The following is a 19222-nucleotide window of genomic DNA, read 5'->3' on the forward strand; positions in this document are numbered from 1 at the left end:
AGCCGAGGGGACGCTAGTCTATGAAATATGTAGTAAGGGAGATTTTTTTTGTAGAAAGTGACGTGGAAGCTACAAGTCAAGTCACCTTTATTTATATAGCGCTTTTTACACTACAGATTGTATCAAAGCAGCTTCACAGTGATAACATACACTTGATACACTTTATCAAAGGACTTTTGGTTTTGTAAAGCAAGAGGAGGCGTTGTGCCGCCCTCAACTCGGGCTAAGACCGCCGTTTTTTAGTATTTGACCCGCGCTGATGTTTCTGCATGTGTAAACTGTGCTTCAATAAAGTGAGTGCCAATCATGGCAGTACCAGCAATTTAAGGAGACATTGACAGGCAAAACACAAGCCTCAGTCAGTCACATGTAATGGTCACCATTAACCGTCTAGTTGTAGCTTCTCCTCTTCTGATCACAGCAGATCACTGTCAGCAAATGTGGAATGGCGGATAGGTGTCAACATTCGATTAAAAAAAGGTTATGCAATAGTTTATGCGTTCATTTCTTTCAGGAGCAATTTACCCATCTTATATTAAAATTTCCCAGATTAAAAACGAATGTGTTAAAATTCTGCACAAAATGGGTCAATAATAGCCTACTGAAAGTGTAGCTTTTTGCATTGTCTGTGTGGTGTACTGTGCACCGCATCTTTGAAATATTTCTTTTGTATTTTATTCCTCTTTGAAAGTGTCGGTAATGCCGAATTTGTGTTAAATCCTTTGAGTATAGAGCCCACTGTTGATTCATTTGACAGCCTGCGTGGAGGTCTATAGCCTTCAAAATAAATAAATAATGCAAAACCAAGCTTTGAGTATAGAGCCCACTGTGTGTCTCAAACATTGCAATACAGAGTCTGTGCTATAATGAGTTATATAATAATATAGCTGTGCAAAGTTAGGGAAAAAAATAAATCAATACCAATAATATAATAAAACATGTCTCAAAATAATAATACATTTTACATTACAGATCTACTGATAGTATCCAGTGTTTTCTCACTAAATTTAGCTATATACATGTAAATAAGGGACTGTTCGTTATTTATTAAAGGGGCCACCGGAGGAGTTTTGAGATCTATAGTCAAAATAGACGTGACCCTCCCCTCGCCAGCAGTACAATTTTCTATGACCCTCCAAAATGTTTGTGAAAAAAGGCATGACCCTCCCCGATAATTTATTGATTACTTCTGTACTGGTTTTCGCTTGGCACAGATGTTCAGATATCTCTATGCCTGGTAGACCAACACCAAACGCTCATTAAAAGAGTCCTGCACACCCGCCTTTCTAACTGGCGCAGCGCTGACTCGCGCTAGAACATGCATGATTTGATTTAAACATGAAGAGGATTATCTGTCGGGCATGGCCGCTCACTCTAACGTTAACAATATTGTTCACTATTATTCAGCGCATAACCAAGTGTGTGTGCGGAGAGTGTGGAGCAGCTGACACTGATTTAGAAAAAAAAAAAGTTTTTTAATAAACAATTAAAATGCATCATTATTTTTTTTAAGACATATCATATTTATTATCATCCAGCGTTTGCGGCAAGATTTATACGCTTGAGCGCAGAATAGGATATATTCCTCCATGCACCCATGTAGGCCTATTAAAGCAGAAATTAATATAAACGTGCGATTAGTCGACTAGTAAAATATTTAGTGTATGGTAACTCTAATCAATACATTTATAGTTGGCATTATTTAAATATCCAGCTCTAGCATTTTTTGAACTAATGAAATAATAAAACAAAGATTAAATTAAGATGCTAACTATAATTATATTTTGTTCCACCACGCAAATGTTTTTAAGGTGACGATCTGTTACACATTTGAAGATTTACTGTATCTTGAAGATTGTTGTATTGTTGTATAAAGATGAAGATTGACATTTCGTTAATTAAAAAAATAAGCACAATTTTGTACAAATTGGTTAGATGTTCTGTTATTTTGTATAATTTTTTTTAAAAATAATTTTGTAAATATATAGGCAGCCTAATGAAGATATATTAACAAAAAATCTTATATATTAGGCCTATAGGCTATATAAAACATATATAGGCCTACCATTTAATAAAAGGTTCTCATTGATTAATTTTACCTGGGCCACTCAGTGTAGTTCGCCTCTGTCCTGCTGTTTACTCACTTCAGTGTAAATGGATCTGGTTGTTGAAACCACATAGGCCTAAATTGTACTCCTCAAAAAAAATTATTAAAACAATAAGTCTGTATGTCATCATGTTATAGGGTTTCCGTTGTCCGGTAATTATCGGACATTGGCCGGGAAAAAATGAAATGTCCGACAAAATTAAACCTCTCCGGTCAAATTGTCTATTAATCAATAAAATTGCATAATAATCCCGCCCCCCTAACACAATCTGAATTTGAGAATAAGCCTAACATGTGTCAAGCAAAAATACACCGAGCTTTGGCTGTGTGTTAGGAACAGGCTCTACCGTTTGAAAGTCAAGTCACCTTTATTTATATAGCGCTGTTTACAATACAAAAAGATTGTATCAAAGCAGCTTCACAGTGATAACATGGAAATAGTACACAAAATTGCATCATCGTCCACCTTAAGGCAGATCAGTAATATTGTTGAATATTAAATGTCCCCAACTAAGCAAGCCACACGGCAACAGCGGTAAGGAACCAAAACTCCATCAGGGACAGAATGGAGAAAGAAACCTTAGGAGAACCCAGGCTCAGTCGGGGGCCAGTTCTCCTCTGGCCCCCGAAACGAAATGATCTTACCAGGGCTGTTTCCGCTCTCGATTATTGCGACATCACATGTTAATGCAGCGGTAGAGTTACAATCACAGGACACTTCACTTATTCGCAATCACAAAAGTTCATTATTTGCTTTGCCGGGTAAATATTTCATTGGCGTTCTGTTCTAACATGATGCACTTTTTCTTAGCGCGCCAAACAGCGCCAAACTGGATTTTGTCTATCGTGTCTGATTTGTGTTGGGTCAGACCATCTGCTAGCAACGAGGGGGTCGAGACTGGGAGAACTACATGGAGCTAGATGGAAAAATATGCAACAAACAAGCCACTTTGAAAATTTGCTGTTATCATGCATACAAAAGTTGGGTGACCCTCCCACTAGACTAAATTTTTTGGATGACCCTCCCCTCAACAAAGAATAAAAAGGCATGACCCTCCCCTATTTTCCTCCGGTGGCCCGTTCCATAAATACCGAACGGTCCCTAACAAATATTTTCCTACCAGATAGTTTTTTTTTGTTGTTTTTTTTTAAACTGAAAACTGAACTGACAACCGAGTTTTTAAAAGTAAAACCGAACCATAACCGAACTGAAATTTCCAAAACGCTCAGGATAAGGAAGTTATTGAAGTTATTGAGCGCTCGGTCTCCTAGACAACTCATTTATTGAGCATTTGAAGCCTGTATAATAAACTCATTTATTGAGCATTTGAAGCCTGTATAATAAACTCATTTATTGAGCATTTGAAGCCTGTATAATAAGCTGTAGGTATGTCATGCTTAAATTGAAGAAATATCCTATTTTCTCGAGCGTTAATGCAGATTCTACAGTGAAGGATAGGCTTCTGAGAGAATGGGAGGTGGAATTATGGCATCTGTAAGAGAAATGTGTCTAGGATGTTGTGTGTGTGTGTTTCGCAGGTGAAGTACCTGCAGTGGTTGGTGCCTGTCTGTGCCCTTGTGCCTTGCGCGCTGTTCCTCATCGGCTCAGGGATGTTTTGTGAGTGCTGGATCTTCACAACCTTGTAATCAGTATACTAAAATCTCCTCAGTCCTGGCCCTCGAGCCCCCATCATCCTCAGTCCTGGCCCTCGAGCCCCCATCATAGTAATAAAGTGATTAACTAGAGAGTGTTTTCAGCAACCCAAACCCAACCCAGCAATCAAATACACTCAAACACACAAAACAAAAAAAAAAAAAAGTAATTGAAGTAATAAAGTGATTAACTAGAGAGTGTTTTCAGTAACCCAAACATTAGTTGAGAGTTTGGTTAAGGTTCAGTTAAGCGCCTAAGCACTCCGTTGGTCTAAACCCAGCAGACGCAGTGCGGCGCCAGGAACAGGGCTGATAAACGCTGGAGTGTTCTCTCTGTGGAGGACCGCTAATCACAAATTATACATCTGTACTTAATAGCAGTTTGATAGTTTGTAAGAAAACACACCTCTACAATTAATCAAAAAAAAAACCTATAAAAAACTCAGATTCTATAATAGCGTGTGGTCAAAAATGTTGATGTAATCTGGCCCTTTGTTTAGAATTTGAGTTTTTTTTTTTTTTTTTTTTTTTCAGATTTCATAAAGAAGAAGACGAGAGAGAGGCATGGAATGAGCGAGGTAAACACCGTTGTGTGAAATGTGTTCCTGCGCTAAAAGGTATTTGGGCAGCATCGATCGTGACACAGTAGCGGTCTCTTCTGGCATTCCTTGTCGTTTTGCCGGTTGTGATGCACATAAGGGGGTAGAGTGACCTCGCTGTCATGGCTCTCACACATATTACTGACATTCGGGGTAAAAAAAATGACACTGCTTGAAATGAACTTTTCCTTACACATGAGGCCCCTCCACCCACTGGCCCCGCGGACCCTCCACCCACTGGTCCCTTAAGCCCTCCACCCACTGGCCCCGCGGCCCCTCCACCCACTGACCCCGCGGACTTTTCACTGGCCTGGTATAATGTCGGTTGATAGTAGGATTGGGCGATGTCCCCTAAATTGGCAGTTGACGATGTTTACAGTCAAACATCGCGATGGACCATGATATCGTCGGTGGGGGGTATATATGATATATACTGTATATATATATAAATATATATATTTTTTTTTTCCCAACAATATATATTGCGATATTGAGAGCCATCAATCCAGGCTAAAGTCAATAATTACCATTCCATGATATTAATAATTTCACTAATAAGCAAGCTTCATTACAAGTGACAAAAAGGTCACTTAATATTTTATTCCAAAATTAGAACATTTCTGTAAACACAAAAGAAAAAACACATACACCAACAAACACCAACTTTACACCAACCCCCCCTGATTGGTTTACAACAATATAACTTAAAATAAATATATTTTTTTATAAAACAACTTATAAGAATTTTGGTTCACAATCTTTTGTTTTTAAGTAACGTTAAACTTTCTTAGCAAAAGTGGCAAAGTAAAACTGCCAAAGTGTTGGCCATCATCATAATCATGGCTAAACAAAATGAAATAAAACTAAACTGTTAGTCCACAGCAGAATGAAGATCAAAATGTTAAATGGGTGCTATCTCTATAAATATACCACAGATTTGAGCTTTAACAATTACATTCTCAACTGAACAACTCTTAACTACATATCGTGACACAATAACAGTAGTTTTTTTAAAGGGTACATATCATGCTTTTAAATCGTTCCTTTTTACATATAAATCATACATTTCTCCACAATCCCCTTTTCTACCCGCTTTCTGATGTGCGTCTGAGAGCAACTCGTTTTGGTGCGTTCCCTTTAAATCCAATTGAGACACTTGACACCTGAGAGCAAACTCGCTTTGCGCGCTCCCTTAAATCTAATTGAGACACTTTGACACCCCCCCTCCCTCCAAGCTAGAGAGGTGACAGTCGGTTCAACTCCACCCCGTTTGGACATTTTTGTAGTTTGATAGCAGAGATATGATCCTCAAGAAACTGGTCTTCTCTTTACCACAGTGTCGATTTATTTTGATTAATATGTGCGAGGGAGAGAGAGCACGACAGTGCCTAGTTTGGAAACGGAAGTCTTGTTTACACTTTCGCACAAATCTCGCTACACCTCCTCTAAAAACAAATCCCCCCCATCCACAAGCCACAAACCCCACAATACACAGATGTGGGTACATTTCCGTGAAAAATAAAACTCAAGCAGGCACTTGGAAGAGGTTCTGGTGCTGGGAGACGGTGTAATGAAGCGTGTGGGTTACTACATCCAACAACCGAACATTTGGACTTACCCTCTCGTAACTTTTACACAAAATACCTCGAGAAAACAAAATCCCGCGATTAAACCAAAAGTTGGGCCGGGAGTTGGTGTCCTTATTTGGCAGTTCCGCTGCAAATACTGTGACGACATTGTTCAAAATACGTCATAGACAGGCACGTGCACAGGTAGGGCTCAACCTGTGCAGAGCACATGCCCTTTTTGCCCTTACACTCCGAAGTGCCCTTTATTTGGTGGTGTTTTTTTTTTAATCAATGCTATTGGTCACCCTTTACGTCTGTCTGTCTGTTTTACAAATATTTAGCAAATGAAAGTTCTTAAACGAAGCTTGTGTAAATCTTATTCGACCCTCAAGCTGTCAGTAAGCTGATAACCTCGCCTCTATATTCATTGAATCAACTGAAGCTCCACAGCAGCCGTTGACAGTAGACAACAGCTGAGCTGAACAAAGTTTTGCTAAGGGTAAATAAATATCTTGTTGTTTGAATAAGTACTACTAAACACTATGTCTATAAAGGCTCATATTTTATTTATTTGATGTCTGACTGACTCACTGACTGAGACATGTGGGACAATCGCCGTTTTTATAACGGACAAAAAAACAAAATTCACATTTGCACACATTCGCTGGTCAAAAACTATATATTGATAAGTAATACAACAACATAATTTATTTCTACCATCGGAAAATCATAACAGGTGTACCGCGACTGTTTCAGACTGAATTGAACTACAATAAAGTTTATCAGTGATCCTCGTCACCTGTGATAAATATATACAAGAAATTTCTTCTTGATTTATGATTGCTGATACACTTAATTTATTAACATTTAGCTAATCATGTTATGGTATACTCTCCACTGCCCTCACATATAAAAATGTAGTAAAACATGGTTTTACTACAGTAATGTAGTAGTAACTAAAATAAAATTACAGATCACTGTGAAATCTTTTTATATTTTATCATGCAGAATGGAATTCATGATTCCTTCCAAGTCTTCATTTATTTGATCCAAAATACAGCAAAAACAGTAATATTGTGTAATATTTTTAACAATTTTAAATAACTGTTTTCTATTTGAATATATTTTAAAATGTAATTTATTTTTGTGATCAGAGCTGAATTTTCAGCATCATTACTTCGCCCAGTACTCTTTCAGTGTCACGGGATCCTTCAGAAATGCTTTTCACTGCAACTGTACTTTCTTTCACACTATTTTTATTTATTTTTTTCATTGCTGCCTTATTTAGGGAAAGTGTAGTGAATAAGAAACCCTTCAAGAGACCAACATCCCTGGTCCACCACAGTATCAAATTTTGCCAGGTAGCTGGATGTTACATGTTGATATGTTATAGTAACGGTATGGCTATAGTTTCTTATAATCTGGAATTGAGTTGACATAATTACTTTAAATTATATTTCAAAAAAAAGTTTGTCAAAAAAATACTTGACTCATTGCTCACCTTCCCTCTTCTCAATGCCATTCATAATCATGTTAACCAAATAATACAAATTAGCTTATAAAACCAAACAGAATAGCTAAAAGAGAATATATATGGGAGAGGGACATCACAGTGAAGTCATAAACATCTTCAAGCACATGGCTCACAGAAGGTTGCTGTTGTAATTAGGTTTAAAGAAGCCCTTAAAACCCTGTTTATCTATATATATCTAATTATCTAATATTATTATTATGGTTGTTATTAATCGTTAATAAATCTAAAGCTTTTGAGACTATTATTTTGTGTTATTGAATTTGTCATGAAGATGTGACCATTTCTTCCTTTTATGGAGGCTTACTAAATAATCTTGATAGCTATAAAAAAAGGGAGTGGGGTGCCCTTTTTCAGTTTCAGCACATGCCCCTCAAAAGGTCTGTGCACGGCCCTGGTCATAGATAACAGAAAAATCCGAACGGGTTGAAAAATATGACCAAAACTGAATATAAAGATATCAACGAAACCCCTGAAGAGACTAATTTCAACTTTTCTGCACTTCTTAACACTCCAAATATACAACAAAATGCATTTAAGGGCTAAAAAAGTGGATTTTGCATGATATGTCCCCTTTAAATTTTGCGGCCTTTCTTGCAAACACACAACCGCCTAGCACTTGCCCTTCCCGCAAGAAGAGGATTTCGTCTCGGATGCGCCATACGCGTCAGTTTAGCTTCAAACGCTTGATTTTTACGCTTCCTATTTCGCTTCTAGACGCCACAATGGATTCAAAATGTTCACGCGGCGAATTTGACGCTTTATTCGTGTTTGGTGTGAATGCAGCATAAACTTTTGCATGATCATGAGCAAAATGCAGAGCAGCGCTTAACCAATCACTGCCAGACCCAAGGACGCATATCACCCTCAGCAACAAGCCATACAACAAACTCTCACAGGTTTACTGCCACCCTGGTGCTACCGCTCCATACACCCAATCGGCGTAACCCGCGATGTGACCTATCAAGCAACGCCATTATCCGCGACATGTCGATGTTAAAACAGAATATCGTTCAGCCCTACTTTCTAGAGAGCTGCTTCACGCTGTAAGGAACTCGGATTACAAGTTTGTGCACCAGGATTTCTTATAGTTCTTCTTAGTTTACTGTATTTATTTAGTTTTTTTATTTATTTAATTATTTTGAATTTTACTTATTTATTTTTAATTTTGGCACAAATTATCCTCCATAGCATTTGTCATTGCCTTGTAACCTTTGCACAAGTTATAATCCAAAATTGTTGTCTGGTCCTCCATATTTGAGTGTTAATTGTAACTCCTCAAATAGATCATCGACTTAATCTGTTTGGATGTTAAAGTGTAAGTTGCAGGTTAACCACCACAACCAATTAATGTGTAAATTAAAGTGAACTATATGTATATATTTAATTATTTCTGTCTTAAAATTCGTTAAAATAACATTTTATTGGGGTTTCTTCAAAGGTAGCGCGTTTACCGTTACTGGGTGATGACGTCATAAGAGGCACTCGCAACCCATACTCCGCTAGATTCTGACTGTATTATGGCTATTTGGAGAACGACTGAGGATGTGGGAAACCATCAAATTCTTTATGGACCACAGCCCTACAATTTTTAACCGGTCAGACATGAGAGAGGGGAGGAATTTGCCAGATAATTAATTAATAAAAGAGTTATTAATGCTTGTGAGGAGAATAAGTGGAGGATTGGCCAGGTGTCCTGGTGAGTAGCTACGTTAGAGCTAGTCTAGGCTAGCCTGGTGCAAACTTAACCCGGATAATATAAGGGAACAAGCCAGTCATTTCAAAATCTTGCCGTCATGTAGAATAGCAAGGAGGGACAATTAGGGGACAACGACTAAAGGCATTATTTACTTACATGGTGTCAGTCCAAATCAGAGCTGTAGAGATGCACACACTGCACAGGCTCCAATCGTCTCATCGACGCCTCAAATGTCATGTACCCTTCCTCAATCCATGTGTAAGAGACATTATATTTCATATTATATACCATAATTTTACTTTTATATAATTTTTATATAATTTTAAATGAATAATTAACATTAAAAAATATACTACTGTTTATTATTATTTGTTCCTAAATATTTTTTCTTTCCGCGCATGTTCAGTGACGTCTTTTTTGTAGGCTTGTAGAAAAGTTTGACGCACAATGCATTGCAATAAGTGCATACGCACAGTGGGAGAACGATTATGCTATATGTAAGAAATGTGATTTACTGACTTGGAAGAATAAACCGTGATAAAGGAACTATGGACTTCGAGTTGTGAATATAAGACACTATATAAGAATATAATATAAGACTGAATAGACATTAGAAACGCGTCAAAACTCGGAACAACCAAAAAGGTTCACACACTGGTGGTGGTTGAGGAGAGATTCCCTGATATGATTGTAAAGCGCTTTAGGTGTACAGTAGTAGCCTACATATGAAATCGCTATATAAATGCCTCATTCATTCATTCATTCATATGTCCGTACACCACGCTTTAACAATTTCTCACGATTTAATTAGCTAGCCTATGTTTATTGTCAGAAAAGTAAAAGATAGATGGATGTCCCCATCAGTGTGTGTGTTATTCCACGCTAAACCACCAGTAAACAGCATTTGATACCGTGAACTCCCTCTGAACTCTATTCTGAACATACTCCAAAAGCTCCGCGACCGGCTGATCTGACGCGCCTGAACCCGTTTGTTTTGCTTATTATTCTCATTTCAGGCAGGATCACGGTGCCCTTGAAGTCAGCACACACGAGTATGTTTACAATTGAGTTATTTTATCCATAATTTATTTATCAAAACCAACTTTTCTGTAGTAATGTAAGGCGAATATAGCTGCTAGTGTATTGACTCTGCCGGTAACTCTATAGTGAGTTCCTCTTGTGACGTCACGCCCCATCTAGTGGAAGGGAGCGGGAGCGCTTAAAACCACTGTTAAAATGCCAACTTTTCATATTATATTCAGCATTTTGGTATAAAAAAACAATGGTGGGTGGTTCTTATCTTTATGTTTAATAAACACATTGCATTATCTTCGTAAAAATTTTAACCTGCAATTTACACTTTAAATCGTATAGTTGCTATTTAAAACGGCATTGAATATTTGTGTTTAAAATACAAGACTGCATTTTTTGACAGTTCCTATATCAAGTGTTTAGCATTCTCACACACACACCTGTTTTTCAGGTGTATAATGTGACGAAGCAGCATGAGCTGGGAGTGACACTTGTGTACCGCGAGCCACGTACTGTGTATAAATATAATGATCCCAGGCTCATGTTAGTTATTCTCACCTAGTTATACAGAGTATTAGACATTTTCCATTAAGCTAAAAATAAATAAGACCAAAATAATACGTGCGCTGATCAGAACGGCTTTCGAAAACAGAGCTACCCCAGGAATGCTAAACGCAATGAATATGTAACGAACTTAAAATAAGTATTATCTTAACGTAAAACATTAACATATAGAACTTTATTAAACAACTTACCACTATTTTTTTTTAAACTACTGTGTGTTTGAGACACTTTCCCACGTGTAGATTTGATAAAACTTTTTCCTATGAAAAAAAAAACTATTGGGAAAGTTTAAAATTAACCAGGATCTTAGTTTAAGGAGCGAACATAAATTACACAGGCTGTACTAATACAGTAACGTTAGCTAGTTATGACTGGAAAGATGCTACTGAAATACAGTTTGGTACACACACAATTATACTAACAATACTTTACTATTTTACAACACTAAAAAAATACATTGTAATTGTCAAAGTCATTCGAAGAAAGGCATTCCAGCATCTGGTGAACGGACCCTGAGTTAGAGCTCACTCCTCAATATTTCCCTGAGACACCGGCTAGCATAACTTGCCTGTCATTCAGACTGCTGGTACTGTGTAATGGTGGGGGAGGAAGGTAGCTCACAAAGAATTATGGGGTATGATTTATTATTACCTATTATTATTATTACCGTGATTTTTTTTATTTTGAGATTGGGGAAAACAAATCAAATGTATATCTGAAGAAGCCGCTGGCAACATTGGAGGGTCTGGCGGCGAGCCTCAGGGTTGGGGACCACTGGTCTAGATGGATGGATGGATGGATGGATGGATGGATGGATGGATGGATGGATGGATGGATGGATTGATTAAAACTTCAAATAAAGTCTCCAGTAAGCGCCGGGTCCAGTGGCAAATATTGTAATATAACGCTATTCACACTACATATTCACACTAAATAACTACAACCATTAGGAACATGTGGAGCTTGAGCATAATAAACTAATAACTGTAAGCGATGGGAAGAACACTCAGGATTAATCTGCAAGCTTACGGGGAAGAGAACACCTGTGGATTGATCTACCAAAGCTACCGTCATTGCAGCGCAAATAAATGATTATTATTATCATGGTAGATCTAATTCTTTTTTTTTAATACAAACTCCTGCTTCTGCTTGTTATTTAATAAAGTTTTGCATGCCTCTTGTCTAACAGTCAATATAATCGTGGCAAATATTGTAAATTAAGGGCGTGGGCGTTTTAATATTGTTTAATATGTTTTATGGTAGATATTTTACAGACCGTAGACTGCTTTCGTAGAAGACCTGACACCGTAACCATTTTCGTAGCGGAACTAGTGTAACCATTTTCGTAGCGGAACTAGTGTTACAAAGCACTGTTTCCACACGGCATATATAGGGTGAGACACACACGACTTGTAGACGCGGGATAGACCAGCTTCATGTTGGTGATTTTGAAACGTATTTTGATATTTTGCAGAGGATTTGAAATAAATGAATAGCATGAGATGGACACACTTTGTTCAGAAATCATGCTGAGGTACAAGGTGTTTTATTTTGACTAATCTCAACGGTGGGCTTTAACTCAGCAGAGAGCATAAGATGAAGATTGAGAAACAGATGAGGACTGAAGAAAGTGCTAGTGACATTATAACTCTAATCTGTTGATTCCGATGATGAAGGCTGAGTTTGTGGCCAAAACATCCGATTTATTTTTACTGTTTAACTAATACATTTTTTATTTATTTTATTGCTATGAGCGAGACGTAACCTTTTTTTTCCCTTTTGTATGAAAAATACAACTACCAGAAATGCGAGCGAGGCTGTCTGAGTACGTTGGACAGAGTAATCCAACAGCTACATGAAAAGACAAAATATATATATTATTGGTGAACCAGAAAAATAGCATGGGAACGGGGATGAGTCGTACCAGAGCTGAAAACTACAGCAAAACTAAATCGGAAATTGTAATGCGGCTTTGGAGTAGTAGAAATTAGAACAATAGAAAAAATGTGTTTGAAATGCAATGGAAATAAGTGACATGAAAAAAGTATTAAGGATTTACATATGAGGGGTACATATGCAGCATGTACAAAAAAACAAACACAATAAAGAGTTCAAGAGGCTAAGAGAAAGACCTCCCCAGGAAAAAACGAAATTCAAACCAAACTATAAATCTCATTTGAACAAACGAACAAAGAATTATGAATCCCCCACACACAGACTGATGAGTCTTCCAAAGGATGCATAACCCCCCCACACAGACTGATGAGTCTTCCACAGGGGGGGTGATGGGGTGGTGGAGGGATGCAGATGAACGGAAGAAGGGGAAAAGCCGTGGTATTTATCCCCTATCCGGGAGCGAACGTCAGTTAAACTCTAAAAACGTCCTCACATTCAGAGATTCCACTAAAACGGATCCAGCTTTGAGAGAACTTTGCATTCTTAAAGTTAGCAGCACCGATTATTTCACCCCCATTACTCAATCTTTCCATTCATACAGCCGAAACTCCAGAAGTGTGTGAATCTGCTGTCGTTCAGACTCTTTAAAGACCTATCAGATCCCAGTTGCTATAGGCCACTTCTGCAAGCTACCCTCTACGTAATCCAGTAATGGAAATATTTTTTGACCAAAAATATTTTTGAGATGGTAGCAAGATATCATCGAATGTGCAGTGTGGTTTTCGTTCAGGTCATGGGTGTACGGCAGCTGCTCTAAACGCTTCAGTCTTCTGTAGAGAAGGCTCCTCTATCTCCTCATGATAGATTCAAGCTCATTTTCACAATGTACTGCAGGCTTTTTTCTGATTTACACCTTCTTTTGAATCCCAGTAAAACCAATGAAGTGTTTAATAAGAAAGATTCCACTTGATTATGGTGATGTCATCTGTAAACTGCTCTTGGAAAATGACCCAGTTCCTGAAGTTGCGATGCACTGTTTCTTTGTTTTTATACAGGAGACAGACCACATCAACGCCTGAAGCTGATGATACGGTGTGTTGACCTTTGATACGTCCAGGGCAGACACTTCAGTTTTAATCAGACCCTTTCGTATCCAATCGGTGATATGAGGTGTGATTAAAGGCCTTCACACTGGCAACCTGGTCAGATGTCCTGCTAGTGTGAAAGTACATATCCAGGGTAGCAATGGATAGCAATGTCAAGCTCCTCAGAAATGTCAAGCGAACACCTGGGTCAGGAAAGGCAAATGTACAATGCACACAGGTTCCAGTTCCAGAGGGCAGACATAAGAGGTCATTAACAGACAATGTCATCATTCTATGGAGGCGATTGTTCTTTGGAGAAACTTGTGTGACCCGCATAGGGTTGGGTATTGGTTGGGTTTTATCCGATACCAGTACCTACTCGGTATTTTTTATACAGTTCCGGTGCTTAAACGGTTCTTGAACCGGTACTTAAGAAAATTAAACACACACTTTGTCAAAAAATAATACCCTTTTATTTACAGGGCCAAACTGGACACAATATTAACTTAAATCTTAAATTAATAAAAATTAATTAATAAAATTGCGCCGTTTAATATACGGATGTAAAACACTTAAGTTAAGATCAACTTTTTGTCCTCACATATTATGACTTTTACTTTAAAGGGATACTACACTTTAAAATGAAAATTCTGTCATCATACCTCATGTTGTTTCAAACCTGTATGAATTTCTTTCTTCTGGTGAACAGAAAGGAAGATATTTAGAAGAATGTCAGTAACCAGACAGTTTCTACCATTGACTTCTATAGTAGGAAAATATATATACTATGGAAGTCAATGGTACCAGAAACTGTCTGGTTACTGACATTCTCCAAAATATCATCACATAATTTAACCAAAAGAAAAAAATCCATACAAACAAGAAAAAACAATAAAATTACTATAAAAAATGTTCTTGATGGCATGCATTGTTACTAACCCTTTAAGCAGAGAAATATCTGACTCTGAGCAGAAATGTTTAACACACACAGTAGCCTCGTATAAAGAAGTGTTAGAACCCGCATGAAATTTAAATAATTAAAGGAGTGGTGGTTTCATGTAAATGTTGCTCCTTTCTGTATAATTATTTTAATTATACATTATAATTATATTAGTTTGTGCGTTGTGTTCAAGCTGAAGTGTGAATCGCAGAATACACACGCTATGACCAAGGAGGCTGAATATTGAATGTTTGACCTTTCACAGCTTGTTTCTCTTCCTTGTGGCCCTTTGGGTGTGATTTAGTCATGTTCTTAGTGACTCTGCAGCAGCCGCTGTTCATGTGCGATTTCTGCAATCTGCTAAATGACTAAATAAAAATGAACAAAGCAGCAGGAGATTAGCAGCCAGACACACAGATCGAATACTTTAGCCTTTTTATACTGTTCTATTTACAAATGTAGAAGCTACGCAGTTGAGGGCCAGAAGTTAACAACAGGTTTGTTTTTACACTGGCTTTGTCGAAGGAAGACACATGATCTGAGTCGGGGTATCCAGGCTTTATTGACGATGAATCTGTCTTGTGAAAACTAAGGTCATGGTTGATAACCGAACAATGTTTGTGTTGGTTCTGTTCCAGATAGCTTCCAGCATTGCTTTCACTGATTCAAAAGCCTTGTTCAAGTGAAGGACTTCCCCTCCCATTGGACCACTCCAGCAAACAGATAAACGCGGAGGTGCCTTGTGCCACCCAGAAGGAAGAATTCTTTTGTTTGTTTTTCTTCTTCAGTGTTTCCAGTTGATTTACGCTTTAAAGTTGGCATACCCAATTGTCTTCTCATCGCATTATTTTCTTAAAGGGATTGTGATTACAATTTCATGAAAATATAATTATCAGTACTAACCACTCCATTTCATTACTGGTGTTAAGATCATGTACCGTTTTTATTGTGTGTGTTTGCATTCTGGAGCTCAAATTTAAAGATTCAAAAATATGAAAATGCCCAGCGCCTGGAGAGCTCATTCAAGTCTCTCATGCCAGGCTTCGAGTGACGTCACGTCACCAGAAGCTCAAGAAGCTGCTACCACAAACGCAATGCGCTGTTTCCCGGGGTGCTTTGTAAAAGTTCGTCATCCAAATAGATGGAGCAGTAGTTGAAAAGCTCCAAGCGGTCGCTTCAGTCTGAGCAGTATACATTTGTATGTTTTAATCTTTAAATTTGAGCTCCAGAACAAACGGTACAGGGTCTTAATGCTACTAAGCAAATAAAGTGGTAAGTATTAATATTTTTAGTTTGATTATCCTATAACCACTGTCCTCATAAACGACCACAGCTATATATATCTGAAATAAAGGAGGGTCCCACCAACTAATTACTTAACACTGCTAACACCCAAGTATATTTCCCAGTGTATTGTGACAAACAATAAAACGAGTATGAAAGGTTTATATCTTTATATAAGTTGTTTGCTTTCGTTAGATCAGAAATCATAAACAGAACAAAGCATGAATATATAAAAAAAATGAAAATACTTTGAATTAAACCAGTACAGTAAGTCAAAAAGAATATAGCAATTCTGCAAAGTAAATCTTTAAACAAAAGAATAATGAAATGGCAATAACAAATAACAATAAAGAAACTTATATAATCAATTCAGGGTTGTAGATTCCTTGGACAAGTATGGACTCATTACTATGAAAGTCAATTGTCAATGATGTTAATGATGATGTTCCAGTTCCACAATGGCTAGTCACATTGACCTTCAAAAACGCAAATAGTCCACAAAGTTACGATCCACCGAATCAAATCCTTATACTCAGGACGTTCATTAATCCATAAGGATTAATGGATGAAAAACCTTGTCCTTCTGGTAAACCTTGATATCCAAAAGGTGGAGCTTTAGTAAATTGTTCAGATTCCTCACACCATAATATAACGTCACCTATAGAGTCCATAAGATTAACCTGGAAACTAAGTTTCTCAATCTGGACTCCCAATACGTGTTTGCTGGAGGTGCTTAGCACAACACCATGCTTCCCTCTTCCAAACACCACTGACTTCCTCTACCCTCCCACCAGTTTAAATCAAAGGAGCTTTAGCGCTCAAGCGCCCCCTACGAGTGTGTAGAGTCATTACATGGGTAACAGCTAACACTGTTACAATCCAGTTCTTATTATCTCTTTTAAGAAACTGTAGGTTTATCTTAAATTGAAAAAAATCTGTCGCTATGTATGTTTTTAAATATGTAATACCGTAAATGTGCAAAAGCAAACTGATTATTGATCCAACTGTGCTCACTGGGATATCCAAACACTTGGATATTATTTTGTACCCTTTCCCTAATCTATGCATTTGTATTACTTTATCTCAAACTTCTGTAGAATGCTCTTTCGTCTTCATTTTCCTTCAGAGTCACAGCCTGACCAATGATCCTTCAACAGTGGGTTTTTTATCTAGAAAATGTGACAGCAACTTTATTGGTTCACAGGTGGAGGCCAATGGTAAGGTAAATGTGTCCTTGTTATGGCAATTTCTTCCATCAGTGTAAACTGGACGCTTCCACAGCACAGGGGTTGAATACTTATGCAAGCAAGATATTTCTTTTTTTTTTATTTTTCTTAAAAATATTTCCCAACATAAAACCAATGTCACCTTACAATAATTGATTTTGTGTTTCAGTGTTTTCAAATAAAATATCAAACAGAAAGAAATTTCAATGTACCATTTGTAATTCAGTAATCTGAGAGAATTGGTCAGGGGTCTGAATACTTTTGCAAGGCACTGTGTGTACACCTATACACACCCATACACACACACACACACACACACACGTACACACTCTGAGTGTACAAAACATTAGGAACACCATCCTAATAATCATAATAACCATCTTCACCCTCATAACAGCCCCAATAACAGCCTCAATGCATTGGGGCATGGACTCTACAAGGCGTTGAAAGCGTTCCACAGGGATGCTGGCCCATGTTGACTCCAATGCTTCCCACAGTTGTGTCAAGTTGGCTGGTAGTGGATCTCTACTCCAAATAGCTCATTCCATCTCATCCCACAGATGCTCAATTGGATTGAGATCTGGTGACTGGGCAGGCCACTGCAGTAAGCTGAATTCACTGTCATGTTTGTGGAACCATTCCTGGACAATCCCATCCATCCTGAATACGGCACATACCCCCTAACTACGCCAAACTCACTACTCCCCCTAATTCAATCTCAGACACCATAGTCAATCCTTCAGTTTTCCAGCGGCCTTCAGACGTCCAGCCAACTTCAGACGGCCGGCCAATCAACGAACAGAGGCCGGGCTGAGAGCCGTGACGTAGACGCTAAGCGCCGAGTTTTGCATTGTAGGTTAGAGAAATCAAAAACCGAAACGACCGCGGAAATGGGAAACGACACAGCATGAAACAATCCTCTCTTATATAGAAAACACCCCGAAAAAAAAAAGAGTTTTATAAACAAACTTTGATTTAAAAACCTCTACACACGCACAACATACGTCGTTACTAAACTTATCTGATTGGCTTACGGGTAACCAATGATTTTAAACTTCAGACAAGCGCCCCCTAGCGAGAGAGAAAACACTTCTCTATTATGCCATTCCAGACTCTGTCTATGGAGCAAAGTGAAGTAAGCAGAGTCTGGTATTCCAGGCTATGGGGCATTGTTATCACTCCTGGTAAAGCAGCACCAGGTAACTTTTCAGCACCTGATTGGCAATGATGTTCAGATATCCTGTGGGTTCCCGCAGATCCTTAAAGCAGCACCAGGTAACTTTTCAACCTTCATAATATATTTCCAAAACTCTTGTGATGGTACATCGACTTACAATAGGTTGAATGACACGTCTGCCATAGCCTGGCGTGGTCTGGTTCTTTTTTAATCGTACTTTTAAACTTCGGGTTTCGGGTAGTAACCCCGCGAACAAAAAGAACTACAAAATTCGACTGCTTTACGGCATATACGTCACTTCCACCACCACCCCTCTTCCTTAAATTCGGACGTGCGAGCCCAACTATCATTTGTTAGCCGGATGTTATAGTCATGGCCGAAGCAGCACAGAAAATCAATAAAGAAAAGGTTTTGTCGGAGGAGAGCAAAAAGAGGACACGAGAAAGTGATCGCATTAAAGGCAGGACGAGCTGATGCTGATGCAGTGATGACGCGCATTCATGTAACAGGGGTGGCGCTGCCAATAAAGCACATAACAGCTGTCACAAAGAACCGGCAAAAGTAATGATTATGAATATGTCAAATATAGCAAGGAGACGTTTTAATTGTTTATTAATACTTTGTCGGCTGCAGATGAAGTTGACGATGCTGAATCGCGATCTTGGCTAGTGAACGCGCCGGAGAGAAATGCACATTTCATACGGAACGGATTACATCGTTTTGTTTTGAATTGTTCTGTTTAAAAGTATGATTTCAAGCGTTCTTCTGTAGATAATAGATATATTTCTCAGTTCTGTGAGGCAAGGCTATGCTTACCCAGATAGCAAACTAACATATAACCAAGAAACGACGTTGATCTCC

General features: G+C 38.2%; 1 long non-coding RNA gene and 1 pseudogene across 1 annotated transcript; both read left to right on the forward strand.

The window, feature by feature from the left end:
- Positions 1–3633: 3633 nt before the first annotated feature.
- Positions 3634–17286, forward strand: LOC122138639. The gene is made up of 4 exons (XR_006155707.1): positions 3634–3725; positions 4295–4338; positions 13705–13741; positions 15313–17286. It is a non-coding gene; the product is annotated as an uncharacterized LOC122138639 (long non-coding RNA).
- A 997-nt stretch (positions 17287–18283) lies between these two features.
- LOC109092205 overlaps positions 18284–19222 on the forward strand; it is a 17972-nt pseudogene continuing 17033 nt past the window's right edge.

Source organism: Cyprinus carpio, chromosome B10 (genome assembly GCF_018340385.1).
Source record: "Cyprinus carpio isolate SPL01 chromosome B10, ASM1834038v1, whole genome shotgun sequence".
Lineage (NCBI taxonomy): Eukaryota > Metazoa > Chordata > Actinopteri > Cypriniformes > Cyprinidae > Cyprinus > Cyprinus carpio.